The sequence below is a fragment of the Belonocnema kinseyi genome, chromosome 10, assembly GCF_010883055.1.
Source record: "Belonocnema kinseyi isolate 2016_QV_RU_SX_M_011 chromosome 10, B_treatae_v1, whole genome shotgun sequence".
NCBI classification, from domain to species: domain Eukaryota; kingdom Metazoa; phylum Arthropoda; class Insecta; order Hymenoptera; family Cynipidae; genus Belonocnema; species Belonocnema kinseyi.
In genome coordinates this window covers 5,610,937-5,627,641 of record NC_046666.1, presented here as the reverse complement: position 1 = coordinate 5,627,641, position 16,705 = coordinate 5,610,937, and positions in this window count along the sequence as shown.

Below are 16,705 nucleotides of genomic sequence, written 5' to 3'. Positions count from 1 at the left end.
ATATAATTAATCAGAGTGGCATATAATAAAAATTGAAATAATTTTCAAAGTTTTCAGATCTTCGGTTTGGTTTTTGAATTTCAATCTCAAAAATGTTTATAATTCAAAAGTGCATACAATTTAAAAAAATTCCTACTCGTGAAAAAATTGTAACGCTTTTTTCGTTAGTATAATTTTAAAAAATTTACAATTATAATAGAAATGGAAATAATTTCTTCTATTCACAAAAATAATTGCTATGTTAATTTAAATAAATAAAATGATAAAATCGTTCAAGTCTTAAAAAAGAGTGGCGATTGCAATGCTTTTCCTCTAATTTAATTTTCAAATTGCCATAACAGAATCTGGAAGATTTCAAGGCCACTTTGTTTGCTTAAAATTCTTGGAAAAAGTAAAAAACAGGTTTTTTGTGTTTTGAAAAATAAAATTTAAGAGAAAAATTACAAAGATTTAAAAATTTTTAATTATTTCTTCAAATTTCGAAACATTTAGAAGTTTTGAAAAGATTCAAAACTAATTTAAAATTTAAGAACATTAATAAAAGTTTAAAACAAGTATATTTATGTATATTTTTTAATTAAAATTTTTAAGTGATGATTGGTTTTAAAAGACTATTTAAAAAGATTCCTAAAGATTAAAAAAATTCTCATAACCGAACCTTGGAACCTTGGTTGAAAGTACATTTTTGATGATTTCCAAAAAAATGTAATAGCTTTTTACGAAGTTTGAAAGGCTTCAAGAAAATAGAAAATTTTCTTTGGATTTTTAAAGATTTTACGATACTGAAAAATGTCGTTGAACTCCTGGGGAAATTTTAACTGTTTTTTTATTTTGAAAAATTAATTTTAAGAGAAAATTGAGAAATATTTTAAAACAATTAAATTCTTTTCTCTAAAGTTTCGAAAAAAAATGTGGACGATTTTAAATCAAAAATTTTTGATTAGCGAGATTACAAACTTTTATTAACAAAATTGAGTAATATTAAGAGACTTTAAGAAGTTTAAAAAAGTTTCAAAATTAAGTTAGAAGTTGAAAACATTTCAAAAAAGTTTTGAAAATGTTCATTTTTGAATATTTGAAAATAATAATTTGAAGCTTCTAAAGGATTTTGAAACGTTTCCTGACAATAAATTTTTTTCCTAAAAATCATGTTTAAATTTATAATGATTTTTTACATTAAAAAATTAATTTTAAGAGATTATTTAAAAATAATTAAATACATTTCAAAAAATTTTCAACATTGCAAAACATAATCTGGAAGGTTTGACGGCAACTTTGTTAATTTTTTATAATTTCAAGACAAATTCGAAGAATTTTAAAGATATTTAGAAAGTTTGAAAGATTTGAAAATTATTCAAATGATTTGAATTTGTCCTATTATAAAGAAACTTCTGTTAATAAAATGTTATATTTGATATAAAATTGATCGTTTTTTATCATCTTGGAAGCGTTGTAGACAAACGTGGAATTTATTTCCAAGTGAGTAATCATTTTTTCCATTTTTGAACAAACGACACAGACTATGAAAAAAATGGATTGACAAAAGTTGTTCATCCAAAAAAGAGTTAAAAATTTGTAATGAATAATATTTTGATAGGACACGTAGAAAAATTAAATCACATTAAAAATTAATATTAATTATCAATAAATAATTAATAAAATAATATTAAAAATCTTAGAAATGACATTAAAAATTTAAAAAAATAAGATTTTTTGGAAAACGAAACAAGGTATTAAAAAAAAATTAATAGAACAAATTTGTTCACCCAAAAACGATCTACAAGTTTTGTATAAATAATTTCGAGACAGAATGAGTAGATTTTCTTTCAATTTTCAAAAAACAAGATTAAAAAAAATATATAAAAACAAAGCAATAAAAATACTTATGTTTCATACTAATGAATATTATGAATTTTAATATTACAAATTGATTGGAATGATACGTTTTTGGAGGTAGCTGAGAATAAACAATGCCAATGCATATTATAAATTTTAATAGTATAAATTGATTGAAATGATACGTTTTTGAAGGTAGCTGAGAATAAAATGTATTGCAAAAGGTGGACGAATGTGGGGAAAATACAAAGACCGAGCGCGATACTGAATTGATCCTGAATTATGGTTCTGTTACAGTTGTCTTTTTAAGTATTGTTTTTATTTAGTTTACAGTAAAGGAACTTATTTCAATGTACATTGCTTTAATGAAGTTTCCGGACCAGGACTTTGAGTCAATTTCCAAAGATTACCTTGTAATTAAAAGTCGAAAAACTTAAAATATAAAATAATAAGAGAGTTCAGATTTCAAAAATAATAAAACCTATAATATTCGAAAACTTAAAAACTACAATTATATACAATTATACTTGCCAAACAGCGTTCACATTGAAAAAGAGCATTTTGAAATTCAAATTTGGCACCAATCACATATGCGCATAATCATGCGCAGAGTCCCATCACGGGTCACATGTTGTTACGTCCTACCTTTCGGATCCACCGAATAATATAAAGAATTATTCTTTGATTGGTGGATTCCTTTTCTAGTCGCAAGGTTCGCTGCTGACTGGCGTTGATTTGAAAATCAACTACCGCGGTTATTTAAATACTTATAATAATCACAGGTGATGAAATTAAGAATCTCACAAGTTAAAATGTCATTTTAAATGAATAACTTTATTCACTAACTTTGCACATTAATCCATGGGACACACACACAGCAGTTAATATAAACTTTTTATTATTATTATTATTATTATTATTATTAAATTCTATATCTAACTTTACTTAATGTTACATATAAACTAGATTCGACGACTACACTAAGTTACGCGGAACTTATACATTTTAGATTCTACTTTCTATATCAAATATTTGATATAGATATGATATTGAGTGACGCGGGTTCAATGAATATCAACGATTCAAGAATATCTGCCGTTCCTCCCCGAGTCACATATATTTATAACCTTGCATTTTTGGATTACGTACAAGGATAGCATTAGAGTAGGGGAGTCAAGTGCAAACCCTTGACGTTGAGCCTGACCAATAGGAGCCCGCTAACGAATGCCGTAACGTATTAAGCTGACCACGTAGGCCCCGGCGTACGTGACTTTTAATAAGCCTACATTTTCATGTATACCATTTTATCTTATTAGGTATATTAAGCAAATTATTTTATCCTAAAATTAAAGAAGAAAAGAGAGAGAGAGAATGTTGAAGAATTTATACCAACACCCTAAATAACTTTAATAAGCAATTTCATAAAACAATTATTAATTTTTTATACGAATTTAAATTAACTCGTATCCAACGATAAAGAAAGTTTCTTCTTTATCGACTGAGATTATAAAATCAACGAGTTTAATCGACGGCAATACGCAAGCCGTCACACATGTATTTTCTAAAAGATCCGATATAGCCTGTAATTTCGACCACCAAACGTTCAGAAATCACTACCAAACACCAACAAACGACCACCAAACGATGTCATAAGGAATTAAAAAAGAAAATTGAAGTGGGGTGCTACTAAACACCACGAAACGACCACCAAACGATACCAAAAAGAATTTTTTGAAAATATTACAAAGTGCTGTGCCACCGTGAAGTTGGCACCCCAAATTTGAAAAATCCATAACTTTTTCAATTTTGACCACCAAACCTTCAAAGTTGACCACCAAACGCCACCGAACGACCACCAAATGATTCCATATAAAAAAATCTGATATTTTAGAGTTGGGGTGCCAACTTCACGGGCTTCAGAAATATCAATAATAAGATTTCTGAATAACTTTAGGTTATGCTCGCGTTTTTTATCGGTTGTCGGTATAGATTTCAAAGCAGATTTTAAATTTGAGAACATTTTTAAATTATGTCATGTCAGTACATTTTGTCTAAAATTTCAATTAATTATAGAAAATAATTAGGTTTCAAAGATTATCTTTTAATATTTAAACAATAGTGTGTTCCAAATTTTTTCTCGAATTTGTATGCATACTGCCCCCCCCCCCCAATTTGCTTGAATAAAGGCAAAAATAAAATCGTTTTTTTTTAAGTATGTTTAAAGATCCTGCAAGTCAATTTTATACAGAATCGTCTATATTAATTGTATCTAACTGATCCTTTACATTTATTTTCACAATAAGCCATAGATTACGAATCGAAAATTACGTTTTGGATTCCACCCCGGCAATTCTGTTTTATAGGCTTCGCAAAAAACCACATAAAGTAACAAATTCGGTTTTGAGAATTTTTAATAGTTAATTATTATTTTTTTGTGATTTCTTTCTCTACAAATTATTTCTCATACAGAAAATATTATATTATACTGGTGATTAGACGTTAAATTAAAGTTTTCAAACAATTTATTATTGTTAATAGAAATTTTGTCTTAGAATAGAGTTAGAAAGTCTCAATTTTTTCTGAAATTTTTATCAATTTTTTACTTATTGAAGTAATATTTAGAACAAGATAACAATGTATGTATGTAAACGATTTATTATTGTTTATAACTATCTTTCTTAGAGTAAAGATCGAAAGTTGCGGTTTTTTGCTGGAATTATCAGCTTCATATCCCGGTTAATCCTATTGCTGTTACAATTATTTTCTTTAACTGAAAATGTAACTTTTTGATTGAAAATGAATGCATTTCCTTATGAGTTTGTCTTTTTTGGTAGAAAATTAATCTTCTTTAATAAACATTAATTTTGTTGTTGAAAATTCATTTCCTTGTTTGAAAATTTACCTATTTTTATTGAATTATTCTATTTTTAGTTTAACATTGAACTATTTATTTAAAATTTTACGTTTTTATTTAAAAATTCAACTGCTGGGTTGAGAATTCATGTATTTTGTTAAAATTTTTGTTTTGTAAAAAATTATTCGTTTCTGGTGAAAATTATTTTCTTTAACTGGAAATTTAACTAGTTCATTTTTTATTATAAATTAATCTTTTTAGTTGGAAATTCAACTATGTGGTTGAAAATCAATGTATTTTGTTAAGAATCGGTCTTTTTTGGTTGAAAATTAATTTTCTTAAATCAAATTTTTTTTTTAAATTCAATTACTTCGTTAAAAGTTTTAAATTATGGGTTAAATTGGTTAAATTCATTTTTTTATTGGTGATACATAATTTTTATTGAAAATTCATCTCCTTGATTAAACATTCGTTTCTTTGTTTTTTTTTGGAACGACTTAGTTTTATTTAATTGAAAATAAAATCATTCTACTTTTTGGTTGAAAATTGATTGTTGTGTACTCAAACTTTTAACTATGTAGTTACAAATTTAGCTCTTTTATTTAAAAATTCAACTGCTTGGTTATGAATTTAACTACTTTATTAAGGATTCATTTTTTGGTTAAATAGATATTATTTTAGTGGAAAATTCATCTCGTTGGTTAAAAATTGAACTATTTTTTTCAAAATGAAGTCTTTACAATTAAAAAAATAATTAATTGAAAATTCATCTTTTTGTTTGAATATTATGTTCTTTAACTTTAAAAACTACTCAATTTTCATTATAAACTAATCTTTTTTAGTCAAAAATTCAACTATTTTATAGAAAATTCATTTTTTTAATTAAAAATTTCATTATTTTTTTAATCCAACTATTGGGTTAAAAGTTAGTTATTAATTGGTTACTTAATTAAAATTGAATAAATTTGTTAGAAATTCATTTTTGGTTGGAGATACATAATTGTAGTTGGAAATTCATCTCCTTGTTTCAAAATTCGTTTTTTTGGTGTGTAAAAACGTATTTTTATTTAATTAAAAATATGTATATATGTTTGTTGAAAATTGACCCTTTCTAGTTGAACATTTAACTATTTAGTTAAGATTGATATTCTTTCGTTAAGAATTCAATTGCTTGGTTACAAATTCAAGTACTTGATTAGAAATGAATTTTTTATCAAAGATCCATAATTTTAGTTGAAAATTCAACTTCTTGGTGAAAAATTCTTTTTTGTTGTTGTTCTAAAAACTTAATTTTATTTAATTAAAAATGTAATAATTCCATTTTTGGTTGAAAAATGAGCCTTTTTACTTGAACCTTTAGTTAGTTAGTTAGTTGTATCACGGACAGGGAGCCCCCTATGGAGCTCCCCTGGCACTCAAGCTATAAAGTCTATTGTGCCACACCCTTAACTATAACTGTCAGTAGTTGACCTCAGACCTTTTTATGAAGCCTAGTATGTCAATCACCGATTTTGTGCATATGGTAGTTCATGTGGTTATGCCCAGTGAGCATCTGAACCACTCTCCTCACGTCTTTCTTTGGCAAACCCAGGATTTCCTTGGCTCTGTCCATTCTGCACATATAGCCCAGGATGGACTTCGTCTGTCGGTAACCCTGGACCTGCTTTCAGTATTCTTGGTGCTTAGTGTAGATCCAGCTTTTGATGGGAAGACCGATGCAGCAAGACGCTAGTCCCAGTATCGGTTCCGGCCCTATGTATTCAGGGAACCACATAAGAGCCACTTTAATTTTTTCTGCAAGTTGGTTCAATGCCTTTTTGCATTCCCAAACTAGTTCTGATGTTATATCTGGTTTTCCCACTGCAGTTAGTGTCACTTGGCTGTCCTAACAGATCGTAATTTGTATTTCAGCCGCGTTCTCCTCTAATAGTATCTCAGCACATCGAAGAACGGTAAGGACCTCCGCCTGAAAGATAGTAGCATGTGTCCCAAGCGGGACCACCACTTCCCTCTTCCTCGCACTGACATAAATTCCTGCTTCGGACCCTCCCTCTCTCCTGGAGCCATCCGTATACCAGATTTCCCCTTAAAGGAGTGGGTAACTATTTCCTTTCAACGCATCCCTACTTGGAATGCAGACGCGGAAACCCTGGTGACGTCGAAGCTTTAGTTATTCTGTCCTGCCTCATCTCAAGAATCGGCAGTAAGCTGATGTCACTCGGGAGCCTAGTGTGTCTAGTCCCCCAAGTTCATCTGTTTATTCTCGCCAGGCGGCCAATCGCGTGTGCCGCTTTTGCAGTTATCGTGAGGTGTAGAAGTTCTTCGCAGAGCATGAAGCCCATCGCTGCTGTAGGATTAGTCCTCATTGCTCTCGTCAGACCCCTAAACGCTAGCGTTAGCAATCGTCGCAGCCTGTCCTGCATCGTTTTAAATTCTGCCCGTGGCCACCAGATCACAGCCGCATGAAGAGGCCTTAGTTTGAGGACAGCGAAGTAGAGTCATGCAAGCATTTTAGGCCCTATTTCCCACGTCAACCCAAAAGCTCTCCTACACATCTAGGAAGTCATGACGAATTTCCTGCATTGGGTCTCCAGGTGCTTCACCCAGTTCAGTTTGCTATCCAGGACTACTCCCAGATATTTAACCGAGTGTGAAAACGTCAACCTCCCGTCACCAAAAACAGGAACGTCAACTTTTGGCATCTTGTCACTCTTCGTGAAAATTACCATACTGGTTTTTTCCGGATTTACCGAGAGCCCTGATCTATCGCCCCAAAGCTCTACGATGCGCAGCGCCGACCTTGTAAGGCCCATCAGCGTTTCCAGATGAGCCCTCCTAACTAGGATTACAAAGTCATCTGCATATCCCTGCGAATAATATTCCTTTCTCTTAGGCCTACGAAGGAGGCCATCCACTACCATGCACCACAGGAGAGGCGACAGGACACCCCCTGCGGAAACCCCCGTGGCGGGGGATAAATATCCTTTATCTAGGCCTGCACCACATCTGGTTTCGAGTCTTCTTCCACGTAGAATGCTTCTTATCTAGCTTACCAACTGGTTTGGTACTCCAAACCTCAAAGCCTCTCGACAGATGACTTCTGGAGGAGTATTAGTGAAGACAGCCTCTATATCCAAGAACGTTCCCACAGAATACCCCTTTTGTTCCAACTGCTGCTCAAATTGGTCCATAACAGCATGGAGTGCCGTCTCTACCGAGCAGTCTGCCTGAAAGGCATGCTGCCCTCTGTGCAGCGGTGAGGCCAAAAGTACCTCACCCCTGATATATCTCTAAACCAGCCTCTCCAGCGTTTTTAGAATAAAAGACGTTAGCTGATCGGTCTGAAATCTTTTGCAGCAGTGTAGCCCTCCCTCCTGGGTTTGAGAATAAGGGTCACTCTACCGTCCTTCTATGCTGATGGCACATGTTTTAGAGCGATGCTTGCCCTAAATAACTTCGTCAGAGGAGAGGTGACAAATTCCAGGCCTTTTTTTAAAAGCACTGGGTAGATGTCATCCGCCCCTGGTGACTTAAAGGGGCAGAAGGACCCCACGGCCCATTCCACCTTTTTGCTGTCTACGACCTGTGAGGCGAAACGGTTTAGCGTTGCTTCTTCGTCTTTGGCATACTCGCCTTTTTCGAGCCTTATAAGCCCGAGGCGAGCTTCCGGGGTTTTCGCTAGGATTTTGTGGAGCCTTGCTGTTTCCGGAATATCTTTCGATTTCTCACAGATGCCCCTCCAGTTCTCCTGCTTATACCTCTTTATGTTTCTATTGTATTCATACTGAGCCGTCTTATACATGTCCCATTCTGAATGCAACTTAATTCTATTTGTCCTATTGCTCAGCGCTTGTGTCTTTTTCCGGAGTTTCTGCAGGTGCTTATTCCACAATTCTGCACCTTTCCTAGACTTAAATTTGCGAGTAGGGCAATTGTTTTTATACGATGTAGTCAGAGTTCTTCGCGGAAAATCCACGGCATGCTCTGACGCATCCATGTTGCCGTAGTTTGTGGGAAATTCCACTAGCCTTCCTCTGAGTTCCTCTTTATATGAGCCCCAGAGTCTATTTCTAGGGTTTCTGATTTTTGAAACCACTGGTTTACGTAGGTTTAGGTGAAACAAGATATATTTGTGGTCCGAGAGAGGCTCCTCATCAAAGACTCTCCAGTCTACTACCTACTCCTCAACCGCTCAGAGAATAGAGTCACATTCAGAACCTCACTTCTGCGTTTAATCTGGAATGTGGGAGTATCACCTCAATTCAGAATCTCTAAGTGAGTGCCCGCTAGGTATTCGATTAAATCTGTTCCTCTGTCATTGATATTTGTGTTCCCCCACACCGTATGATAAGAGTTCGCATGACATCCCAACAGCAGAGGAATCCTGTTCTCCTGGCAGTGCTGAATTACAATCTCTACCTCTTTTTCCCCGATTCCACCCCTGAGCCTCACCTTAAAAACAGTGAGATCTATGGAGCAAAGCTTAGGCACCAAAATCGCACCCATACCCTTAAAAGCTATGAATAATCTTGGCGCTTTTTCGAGCGGCCTCTTATAAATGGTGCCACACCTTAACAAGCCGCTAATTCTTTCCCTGTATAAGCAGGGTTCTTGGGTTAGAGCGAGCCCTGTCTGCATCATTGATATGCGTCTGGCTAGAACCACCGAGGTGCCTTTGCTGTGGTGCAAATTAATCTGCATCATGGAGATTTCCGTCATGGAGATTCGCCCCCAAATAGGGCCGGTTGTCCAGAGCCGCAAGAGCTCTTATTGCGGACTTTTCGTACCTCTGAGCTCCAGCTTTAGTCTCTCTTTGAGCCTAAACGTAGGAGCCCTCTCTGCCAAACAGCCTCTCGAACAAACATCCGTGGCCTCGGCCATGATGGCCCCCGACCTAATGAAGATGTCCTTGAATTTAGAGGTTTCCTCTCTCAGCCTGTTGATGGCGTTGTTAGCGATCTGCGCGAAAGTAAGACCTTGTGTTTCCAGAGCCTTCTGCCGTTTCAGCTTCCTATTGGGGGGGGGGGGGAATGTATCTCTGGAGCCCTTTTTCCTCTTGTCCATAAGATGAGCATGAGGAGTTGCTGGAGGTGCAGCCTCGCTGCCTAGGCTGCTGCATGAGAGACGCGCATTGCGCGCCTTCTTCAGAGCACCGCTACGGTTCTTCCTTCTTATGGAGAGCTCCATTAGCTGCTTTTCTATCGTGGCGCCAGAATTGTCACCAGCCTCATTATTTCGCACCGCTGCCAGTGGACTGCCCCCTATGGAGCCTTCCGCTTTCTGCGGTGGATTGAAGGAGGGTCCCGGGACGAGCCCCTCATTTTTTTTAAATGTTTTTTTCTGACTTTGTGACATGAAAGACCCACGAAAAGCTAGGGCATTAGAAAATACCTCCTGCAGAGCCCGCATGCAGAGGGCAGGTCCAAATACTATGGGATTCGAACCCATAGTAGGCATAGTAGGCCATGCAGCCCTCGACACGGCGATCACATCTTGTCTTCGGGAGCATGAGAACTCGCGCCCTCGATATTCCACAGGGTTTTGCCAGTACCCCCTGAAGGACCGCTTCTTAGTTTACATCCCACCGATCGGAGTCCGTCAAATCCCCAGAGCAGCTGCACCTCGCGATGCAGCTTCTCTGGTTCATCTATTCCGGACTGTAGTCCGGTGAGACCCGTAGCCTTCCCACTAACTTCAAGGTCTCGCGATCCCTTGGGAGAGTAATTGAACCTTTAACTATTTAGTTAAAAATCCAACTGTTTCTTTATAAAAACTACTTTGTTAAGAATTCATTTTTTGGTTAAATGTGCATAATTTTAGTTGAAAATTTATCTCATTGTTTACAATTTTACTATTTATTCACATTTTTTTTAGAAACTTAATCTTATTTCATTAAAAATATAATCATTCCATTTTTGGTTGGAATTTATTCTCTCTAATTGAAATTTTCACTATTTAGTTAAAAAATTTGTCTTTTTTAGTTCTAAATTCAACTATTTAGTTGAAAATTGATATATTTTGTTGAGGATTTCTCTTTATTGGTTCATTTTCTTTAATTCAACCACTTGGTTGAAAGTTAACAATTATTTGTTAAATTAATTAACATTAAATTAATTTTTTGAAAATTCCTTTTTTTCGTTGGAGATACATAATTTTAGTTGAAGATTCATCTACTCGTTTGAAAATTCGTTTTTTGTTGTTGTCAAAACTTAATTTTCTTTAATTAAAAATATAATTATTCCATGTGTGGTTGAATATTGATCCTTTGTAGTTGAACCACACTGTTAAAAATAATATTAAATTTAATATACCCATGTGTGTTAAAATTAATACATGAAGTATATGAAATCGCCATTAAGAGCGCGTATATTAAATTTCATATACATTCATGTTAATCACTTACAAGAAAAATCATATAATTTCATTTTTCACAAATTTAAAATAAGTTTAGCTGTAATTTTCGATTCTAAATAATAAAACATGATACATTCTTCCTGTTAACCAAAAATAAAATTGGATTATAAGTCGAAAAGTTCAATTAAGCAAATAAATAACAGACTTAACCTACAATTAATTGTATTCCCCTTAAATATTTTGATCATTTAGAGCAAAATTAGGAAAAATTTTACCTGTACATTGCACTTTCATTATAAATAACAACTGAGTCTACGAATTGTATTATATTAATTTCATTGGGAATATTTGACAAGATTTAAAGAAATGAAAGCAGGTTGAGTTTTCACGCACATTGCTATACTGACCTGTATATTAAATTTAATACACATGTATATTAAATTCACTACACCAATGTATGTTAAATTTCAGTAGCAATAGTGCATATTTGCTTCACACACATGTATATTAAACCTCATACAGATTTTTCTAACAGTGCAGAAAGCTGAACATTTAATAATTTAGTTAAAATTGAGATTTTTTCGTTAAAAAATTAGCTGCTTGGTTATCAATTCAACTACTTGGTTAGGAATTAATTTTTCATTAAAGATGTATGATTGTAGTTGAAAATTTATCCCCCTGATTGAAGTATTAACTATTTTTCTGAAAGTTCATTATTTTTTGTAAACATTTAACTTAATTGAATTGAAAATATAACTATTTCATTTTTGGTTAAAAACTCATCTTTTGTATTTCAAAATAAGTTTTTTTGATATCAAAGATTCATTCTGATAAATATTTTTTTCATATTTCTGTATTTTCCACTTCCTACATGGATGTGAGAAGTGTGCGGCAATCATCCTATAAGTACAGTGTAAATAATAGCAGGTGCTATATAAAACAAAAGACCTTGTTTTTGTTTTCGTTTAAAATCAGTCTAATTTCTTCTATCATGAAAGTTGCTTAGTAAGCGACAGCATAAATAGCAGGGCTTTTTGTACCAATTTTTCAGTCATTGTTTCTGGAACGCCACTCCTAACAATCGGTGTAGAGCTCTAGTAACAATCTTTATTGCTATAGACTGGTTTCTGAAGCCTGACTGAAAAATTGGCACCACACACACAATTTTCCTTGTAAAAAGTGAAATTTAAATTAAAAAAAAAAAATTGAATGTGGCAGTGGGGCGACACGGTCTGGCAGTAGTGGGGATATCGAAGACTAGTCCTTAGAGCAATTGCGAATCTACACATAAAACGGAGACGCGAATAGAGAGAAATCCGTTCATTCGGACGGTCGCTTTTTCAATTCAATCCCATCTCAAAAGAAGTTTCACTTCGGAAAATGAAAGGAAAATATAATCTTGAACGGGTAAAAATTTTTTATGAATCTTGAATGAATTTTAGTGAAATATTTCAAACATTTTAGTACTAAATGAAAGTGAGTCTTGTAATTCTCGATAATAGCATGGGAAAAAAGTTAAAAAAAATTTATTATAGAAAATTTAGGTAAGAAAACAGATTCAGTACATGATGAATTGCAGAAAAGTTAAGAATATTTTGAGTTTTGTTCCAGAGTATATTTATCAATGCCTAAAGTGAAAAATAGTACGCTATTCTATTTATTTTTAAGAATTATGCTATTCAATCATTTGCTGAAACGAATTTTCAGCAAAAGAGTACTTTCAAATGAATTCGTTTAATTTTCAAAAAAGTAAATTAGGTTTTAGCCAAACAATTAAATTTCGAAGGAAAAAGATTCAACCAAGAAGATTGATTTTCTATCGAACATGTGAATTTTCAAATAAACTACATGAATCTTCAACCAAGAGGTTGGATTCTTAACTAAAAAAATATATTTTCAATTAAATAGTTGAATTTTCAACTAAGAAAGAACAATTGTTAACAAAAAATGGATTAATTATATTTTAATTTAAAAAACTTAAGATTTTATCAAAAAAATTTCAACAAAGTAGTTCGACTGCCAACCAAGTAGTTTAATTTTCGACAAAAAAATAAATCTTCAAATAAAAAGATTAACTTTGTGCCAAAAAAATACGAATTTTGAAATAACCAATTAGAAAAATTAATAAACAAAAAAAATTATATTTTCAATTAAATAAAATAAAAATTTTACCAAAAAAGAGATTAATTTTCAACAAAATAGTTACATTTTCATACAAGTAGATGAATTTTTAAATAAAATGATGCATCAATTAATTACCCAATTAATATTTAACAAGAAGATGAATTTTCAAATAGATGAATAATTTTTTACAAAATAAAAATTTTAACAAAACAGTGAAATTTTCAAACAAAAAGTTTGAGCTTTCAATAAAAAATGGAATAATTATATTTTTAAATGAATAAAATTAAGTTTATAAAAAAGATGAATTTTGAAAAAAATAGTTAAATTTTTAATCAAGGAGATGAATTTTCAACTAATATTATGTATCGCCATTCAAAAAATGAATTATTTACAATTTAATTTAAACCGATTTAACCATGAATTTTAAACTATTAACGATGTAGTTGAATTTAAAAAATAGATAATTATTTTTTATTTAAGAACATTCATTTTAAACTAGAAAGACGAATTTTTAACCAAATAAATTAATTTTTAAACAAGTAGCTGAATTTTCAACAAAGATGAAACAATTATATTTTCAATTAAATAACAGAGAAGTCGTATTTTCAACAACAACAAAATTATTTTTCAACCAAAAAGACAGACAAAAATTTTTAACCAAAAATACGAATAACAAAAAAAAAACATTTTCTGTCAAAAATAGTATAATTATATTTTTAGTTCAATAAAATTAAGTTTTTAGAAAAAAAATTTGTTCAGGAAAGTAGATGGACTTTCAACCAAGTAGTTGAATTTTAAAGAAAGCAAATCAATTTAAAACAAAGAAGATTAATTTTCTACCAAACAAAATTAATTTTTAACTAAAAAGCTTAATTTACAATAAAAAATAGAGAACTTAAGTTTTGAGTTGAAAAATGGATTTCCGAAAAAAAAAATGAATTCTTTACTAATTAGTTAAACTCAACCAAGAAGATTAATTTTTTTTACCGAAAAATACAAATTTTTCAAACAAACTACATAAATTTTGAACCCAGTAGTTGAATTTATAAATAAAAAGGTAAATTTTTAGCAACATAGTTCAATGTTTAACTAAAAATAGAATAATTCAATAAAAATATGTAAGTTTTCAAACAAGGAGATGAATTTTCAGCAACAAAATTAATGTTTAAGAAGATTAATTTTCTACCAAAAAAGACAAACTTTTAACGAAATGCATTAATTTTCAACTAATGAAAATAATGGTAGCAGCATTAGGATTAACCGGGATATGAAGCTGATAATTTCAGAAAAAACCGAAACTTTCTATCTTTACACTAAGAAAGATAGCTTTAAACAATAATAAATCGCTTGAATACTTATATTGTTAACTTACATTAAAATGAATAAATTACAACATATATACATTTTCAAATTACTAATATACATTTTTAACAACAAATTAAATATTTAAATTTTTAGTTAGAAAAATTAATTTAGAAAAATCAATAAAATGGTTGTATACTATTAAACATAGTATTATAAATAAAATTAGGGTAAAATTATTTTCAGTGATGCGTACCATCATTTCATTGTCATAATTTAATTTCTGTAAAATGTCCCTTTCAAATAAAAAGAAATTAATTTTTTGTCCGAGGATTTGGGAGATGACTTTCAGAAATTATTATTTGGTAAAAAATAATTCTGAAACTTTTTTGAGCTTATTTTTTGTTTAGATTTAAAAAATTAAAAAGATATTAGTGTGTTTCTATAAATATAATTTTTTAATTTAAAATATAACGCTATGGTATGTTAAGATGTTGGTCTTTATAAAAGAAAAAAAACAATTACAGGAATAATTAATACACCCATGATATACAGCATTATATTGATCCGAGTATTAAGAAACTGCACATTTTTTTATTCCTCCTCGAACAGGACGATGTTAAATAATTTCGAAATATCAGGTGAATCAAAATTGTTAACCTTCATGGCTGATTTATGTATTTATTATCTTGTGGAATATTCATTAATTATACTGTTATTACGCATATCTCCGTCAATCAGATTTCTATCTAGAAAAAAATGAGAGACGTGTATACTCTGGCCTTTGCTTTAGCAGTTATGATCAATTCTGTTGGTAATTATGTAATATTAAGTTATCAATTGCAGCTTAATTTAATTTAATATTTATCCCTTGTTCAAAATTATTTGTTTCGGTAGGTTTGTCTAGCTCAATTTGCACAAGTTGAATACATTGAATCGAAAAAATACGCATTTAATAGATTTCGGTGTAGTTTCGCCCTGCTAAGCCCCAGTCAATTCAGCGACGCACATCTCGCGACGCACATCTCGCGACGCACATCTCGCGACGCACATCTCGCGACCTCTCCATGTAAATGATTTCTAATTTTCAGCCCAAGCTTCTGAAGATCTGAAGAAAATAGTAATTGTATCACCAAAAGAATATCCTGGTGCTCACATCAGGCATGAAGATGGTGGTCCCATATATCCAATCAAAATTCCTATAGAAGTATATGTAAAAGGGAAATATATCATTGCAGCAATCCACAAAAATCGTGTTCGCCCGATACGTAATTCTGCATACTATGTAACTGTACGAAATATTGAAACCCATGAGACCGAGGTATTGGCGATTGAACTAGCTCATAAATTAAGTTTACAGTGTTTTACGACAGCAAGAGCAACTTTTGAGTGATTCCGGACTTCACGAATCAATTACAGTCAAACTGGGACATTAATATTCGTCGCGCCGAAGGTACAAGTAAAAGGAGCTGCGGGGAATGGGGTGGTGGTCACCCAGGCGAGAAATAACTAAAGCGGTTTAATCCGAAGCGGCAATCTCTCGGGTTTATTCGCCACCACCTCAAGTCCTAAAGCCGGCACTGTCTTCGAGTTTCACTGTATATTTTGCAATAAGGAATAAATGCCATTCAATAAAATAAATATATGAAAATTTTTTGCTTTTATCCTTGCTATACTGATCAACAAGAGTTCTCAGTTTCTGTTGTACGGCAACTAAACTTATTTTTACAATTTACCTTCACAGAAAGCCTCTCAAGGGTATTTAATTAACGAACTTGAAAAGTTTGTTCAGATTTCATCAATGAATCTCATTTTTATTTTGTTTCTGCTTTATCATAGAGGAAGGTTGTAGTCAAAGTTGATGTAACAATATAAAAATTCCTTACCTCGAGACGAATCGATTGAACTGTAATATTAATACATTTTATTGAGAATTGCGAAAGTTATGGTCATTTTGAATATTTAAGCATAATTAAAAAGTTGAGTCAAGAATAGAAAAGACTGATTGATGTATTGATTGTCCTATTTGTATTTTTATTATAGAAGCCCGCTAATAAATTTAAATATTTTTATTATTAATTAAAAATATTTTCAACAATAATTTTTGTTTCTATATGAGGAAACAATAATTTTTTTCGAATAATCATGATGACGAAATAAAGTTCAAATAACGTTGATCAAAAAGGACGTCAGCCTATGCTCACAGTTTGAGAAAACATTCCAGCGAAACAGGTG